Consider the following 6,184-nt stretch of genomic DNA (forward strand, 5'->3'; position numbering starts at 1 on the left):
TGGGATCGACCCTTACTCACGTAAGGTTTATTACTTGGATGACCCAGTGCACTTGCTGGTTAGTTGTATCGAAGTTGTGAATGAAAAATGATTTATTAAGACGGGCGTGCAGAGTTTTTGGCGCCGTTGCCTGAGATCACAATTTCGTGCACCACATATATATAGGTTCGTTGCAAGTATAGCCTAGACCAACAAAGAATCCTCTCAATCAAAGTTTAGTATTTTCACATTCAAAGCATATAAACCGAGAGTAGTTAAACCTCGGGTCGTTCTCCCTAGGATGCAATTGGAAGTGTTACGCTTTCGGTTGTGGAGGAAAAAAGGGTTTTGCAATCAAAGAACAAAAGATTAAAAGAACTAAGAAATCAAAGAACTAAGCAATGATCAAAATTGGGAATTAATGCAAGTAAAGAGAAAACAAGATCAAAACTAGTGAAAATGCTATAAATGCAATGAAATCCTTGACTTGGGAATGAGAGTCTAAGAATCCTATCATTGCCATAACCACAACTATGGTAATTATGATGAGTCAATCTCGCCTGGTTAACCCCAAACATCGAGGAGTAAGTCAAGCAAGCATAATTGACCTTAATCCATAAGTCCTAGCCAACTTACCAAACTAGTTGATAAAAGGCTAGCGTCAATGGAAACAAGAGTCAATTTACTACCCAAGAATTACCACTAAATGTCAAACATTATGACTCTAGTATCCTAGGAACTCAAATCCCAAGCCAAGGTGTGAAAATCTACTTAAAATCTAAAGTTGGCATTTTCACAAACACCTTGTGTGCATAAAAGTAAAACATGGAAAATTACAAAGTAAAATGGAAAACTACAACCAACTATCAACACAACCAAACATAAACAAGCAATCAAACATAAAGGAAGCATGAAACATAAAATTCATCAACCAAAACTTCAAGAAACTCAAAATTGCAAATATGAACAAAGTAACTTGAACCAAAGGAAATTGAAAATAAAGACATTGTAATTAAAGAGGAATTAAAGAGTAATTACAATTAAAGAAGCAAAATCCAAAATCAAAGCTTGCTATAAAATGCTACATTGAAGATGAAGTAAACCCTAAGAGAGAATTGTACTATCTACACTACTCATACTCCTAATTACTATGCTAAAAAAATGTAAAAATGTGGCCTCTACTCTAATGCCTTCATATGGCTTCAATCCCCCTTGATATAGCACTCCAATTCATCATTCAAGCCTTCCAAAATGGGCCAAGAGGCCTCAAAATTCGAGAAGCATGTGCTTCATTAATGAAATCACGTGCAAGGACCTGTGCGGACGCACAGATGTATGCGTCCGCACACTTGGCTGAATGTTGACCTCTGTGTACGCACAAGTACTTGTGCGCACGCACACTTTGCTGTGTGTGCTTTTCCTTGTTTTCTTCATATTTTTTCCCTTGTACATGCTTTCTTCCACTTTTGTCTATCCATTCTTGCCTCCAAAGTCTGAAATCACTTAGCAAATATGTCATGGCATCAAATGGGATAAAATTGGAATTAAATTGCTAATTTCAAGCACAAAATTGCATGTTTTCACATTTAGGATCAATTTGAGGACAAAACACAAAAGTATGCTATTTTTGTGCTTAAGTGTGAGTTCATGTGCTAGAATCCATCCAAATTGAGTCAAATATACCATCAAATATGGACTCATCAGTATCTGTGTTCTTATGCGGCGTTCTGTCCTCCAAACCAGAGTTATGATCATTGTCAAGGTTGTCCTCCATGATGATGGGATGACTTCCAGGTTCCCCGGCAACGACGCCAATGTTCCAAGTGTTACTTGAAACTGAAGGTCGATCTCGGAGGAGATCTGCTGTTGTGGCTAGAGCTGTCATGTCCGACTTGCTAAACCTTGAGATGTTGCTGATCCTTGATGACCAAAGGGTAGTGGTCCGATGCTTAAGTTAGCACCGGCTTTGAGTAGGTTTTTTGTGTAGAATTAGAGTATGAATTATACCTGGGTGCTCCAGTGTATTTATAGTAGTAGGGAGTGACCTTCCTTGAGATAAGTTTGTTATCTTATCTAATCTTTTTGTGGAGGATGTCTTTATCTTTTGCCAGCCGCCTTTAGGTGGGCTGTTGTCTTCTGCTTTGGGCCTATTTGGGCCCTTATAGCAATTTGGCCGAGCTCTTTGGGAGAGGTCGGTGTCAACCAATATTTATAAGAGGTCGTTCGTTTTGGTCTTTGTCTAACCCGGGTCGCTGATGAACGGATTTTTGCTAGTAAAGAATTCACAATAAATTCTCGTTGTTAGTATAGTTTCTAAACCAACAAAGAATCCTTTCATACAAAAACTTGTTTGTCACTAAAGCAAACCCAATAAAATAGACCGAAGTATTTAAACCTTGGGTCGTCTCTCAAGGAATTGCAAGGAGGTATGCTACTTATAATTGGTTATAGAAAAGTATCTTTTTGGGTTTTTGAAAGATTGAACAAGGAATGTAAATGACAAGAAAAATAAACTAACAATTAAGAAAAGTCTTAACAAGTATTGAGAATTGGAATTCCTATCCTTATTATCATCATCAATTATGATAATAATTGTCTTTTGCTCCCACTTAGTCAACCTCTAACTATGAAGGAAAGTCAAGTGGATAAATCAATTTGATTCCTCAAGTCCTAGTCAACTCTCAAGGGAAGACTAGAGTTAGTGGAATTCAAATCAACTAGCAAGTCTCAAATACCAATCAATAAAAGACCTTTGATAATTCAAGAGTCTCCAATTAATCAATCCAAGTTAAGAATAGAAAAATCTAACTTAAAATCCTCCCAAGCATTTTATCAAACACTTGGAAGGTACAACATAAACGCATAGAAAAGCAATAAGAGATAATAAATCTAAAACCAATAATTGCAAGCATCAATGATTAACAAATAAAGGAAGAAGCAATAAATATGAAATACCTCAACTTGCATTAATAAGGGAAATCAAATCTAACATGTGAATTCATGAACCAAATTATCAACATAAAGTAATCAACAAGGAAAATAAATAAACTAGAATTATAGAAAAAATAAAAGTAGAAGAGAACTAAATTAAAGGAACATTACAACTGGAATTGAGAAGAAATAAAGCTAAAACTAAGAGAAATCCTAAAACCTAGAGAGAGGAGAGAGCCTCTCTCTCTAGAAACTACATCTAAAACCTAAAATTTTGAATGAATATTGTATGAATGAATGGATGCACTCCCCCATTCTGTAGCCTCTAATCTGTATTTTCTGGGCCGAAAATTGGGTCTAAACTCAGCCCAAAATTGCTGATGAGCGGATAACTTATACGCTTTTTGGCATTATTTTTACATAGTTTTTAGTATGATTTAGTTAGTTTTTAATATATTTTTATTAGTTTTTAAATAAAAATCACATTTCTAGACTTTACTATTAGTTTTTAAATAAAAATCACATTTCTGACCCCCTGCACTCAAAGTGGATTTTCTGGAGCTACAGAAACCCAATTGGCGCGCTCTCAATTGCGTTGGAAAGTAGACATCCAGGGCTTTCCAGAAATATATAATAGTCCATACTTTGATCGAGTTTTAATGATGCAAACTGGCATTCAAATGCTAACTCCCTGCCCTATTCTGGAGTTAAATGCCAGAAATAGGTTGCAAATCAGAGTTAAACGCCAGAAACAGGCTACAACCTGGCGTTTAACTCCAAAAAGAATCTCTAAACATGAAAGCTCAATGCTCAGCCCAAGCACACACCAAGTGGGCCCGGAAGTGGATTTCTGCATCATTTACTTAATTCTGTAACCCTAGTAACTAGTTTAGTATAAATAGAACTTTTTACTATTGTACTAGGGGTCTTTTTCCCTATTTTCGAATTCATATGCCATTTGGGGAGGCTGGCCATTCGGCCATGTCTAGACCTTGTTCTTATATATTTTCAATGGTAGAGTTTCTCCACACCATAGATTAAGGTGTGGAGCTCTACTGTTCCTCATGAATTAATGCAAAGTACTATTATTTTTCTATTCAACTCAAGCCTATTTCTTCTCTAAGATATTCATTTGCACAGAAGAACATGATGAATGTGATGATTATGTGATGCTCATCACCATTTTCACTTATGAACGCATGCCTGACAAACACGTCCGCTCTACATGAAAGCAAGCTTGAATGCATATCTCATAGCCTCCTGATTTACGATCAGAGTCTTCGTGGTATAGGCTAGAATTATTGGCGGCCATTCTTGAGATCCGAAAAGTCTAAACCTTGTCTGTGGTATTCCGAGTAGGATCTGGGAAGGGATGGCTATGACGAGCTTCAAACTCGCGAGTGCTGGGCGTAGTGACAGACGCAAAAAGATCACTGGATCCTATTCCAACATGATCGAGAACTGACAGATGATTAGCCGTGCGGTGACAGCGCATTTGGACCATTTTCACTGAGAGGATGGAATGTAGCCATTGACAACGGTGATGCCCAACATACAGCTTACCATGGAAAGGAGTATGAATGATTGGATGAAGACAGTAGGAAAGCAGAGGTTCAGAAGGAACAAAAGCATCTCCATACGCTTATCTGAAATTCTCACCAATGAATTGCATAAGTATCTCTATCCCATTTTATATTTAAATTATATTTTAACTATCAATTCACCATAACCATTTGAATCCGCCTGACTGAGATTTGCAAGATAACCATAGCTTGCTGCAAGCCGACAATCTCCGTGGGATCGACCCTTACTCACTAAGGTTTATTACTTGGACGACCTAGTGCACTTGCTGGTTAGTTGTGCAAAGTTGTGAAAAAAAAACTAAGATTATGAACGTGCGTATTAAGTTTTTGGCGCCGTTACCAAGGAATGAACAATCACGATTTCGTGCACCAATTGTCCTCAACGTTTTCTGCATTTTCTACACGTGGCGCATGTCACGTGTACGATCGGTCACGCGTGCGCGTCATTTGGCAAAATTCCTTGTCACGCGTACGCGTCAGTCACGCGCACGCGTCGATGGTCCTTTTCGCGTTCCACGCGTACGCGTCAGGTACGTGCACGCATCGTTCCTCGCTGGTTAGCTCCTTAGTTTCTTGCGTTCCTTCCATTTTTTCAAGCTTCCTTTTCATCTTTTAAGCCATTCCTACCCTATGAAGCCTGAAAATACTTAACACATGGATCACGGCATTGAATGGTATAAAAGAGAGGACTAAACATAGCAAATTTAAGGCCAAAGAAGCATGTTTTCAATCAAAGCACAAAATTAGGAAGGAAAATATAAAACATGCGAATTCTATGAATAAGTGTGAGAATATTCGATAAAATCCACTCAATTAAGCACAAGATGTACCATGAAATAGTGGTGCATCAAATCTCCCCACATTTAAATATTAGCATGTCCTCATGCTAAACTCAAGGAGATCAAAAGAATAAATGGGAAAAAGTAAGACTCATGAAATGCAACCTATATATGAATGCAACTATTTGCTAAGATGTTTCTACCTACTTGGTTAAAAGTAAATAAGTTCTTCAAGACAAGCATAAATCTGATTTTATTAATTCAAATTACAAAATAAAAGACAAGTAAACTTGTAAAAAGATAGCTCATGAAAGCAGGGAACAAAGAATCAAGCATTGAACCCTCACTGGTAGTATATATGCACTCTAATATCTCAAGTGTCTAGGGTTAATCACTCTACTCTTCTCTAGTCATGCTTTCTAAAACTTTGTTCTTCATCTAACCAATCAACAAATATTTAGTATACCAATGCAAACATCATGAGGTCTTTTCAAGGTTGTAATGGGGCTAAGGTAAGGGTGAGGATACATGTATGGCTAAGTGAGCTACAATATGAATCTTCGACTAACTTAAGCTCTCACCTAACACAAACACACTCTATGTAATTCTAAAACCATGCCTAGCTACCCAAAATTCCCACTTTTACAACACATACTCATGTATCAAATTTTTCTTTAATTCCACCACATATGCATTGACCTTCTATTAAACTTAACATTGGGGTGATTTTGTCCCCTATTTATTTATTTATTTATGCTGTAAAATAACTTCTTTTAGTTTTTTTTTTGAAAGCAAATATAACATATCAATGCACATAGGTATTTGATTTTTTTGGTTTCACATGAGTAGGTGTCCAAATTCCCAATATTCACATAAAGTAGAAACATAACACATTCCCATTAACCCAGATTT

This window comes from Arachis ipaensis, chromosome B09, assembly GCF_000816755.2.
Source record: "Arachis ipaensis cultivar K30076 chromosome B09, Araip1.1, whole genome shotgun sequence".
Taxonomy (NCBI): domain Eukaryota; kingdom Viridiplantae; phylum Streptophyta; class Magnoliopsida; order Fabales; family Fabaceae; genus Arachis; species Arachis ipaensis.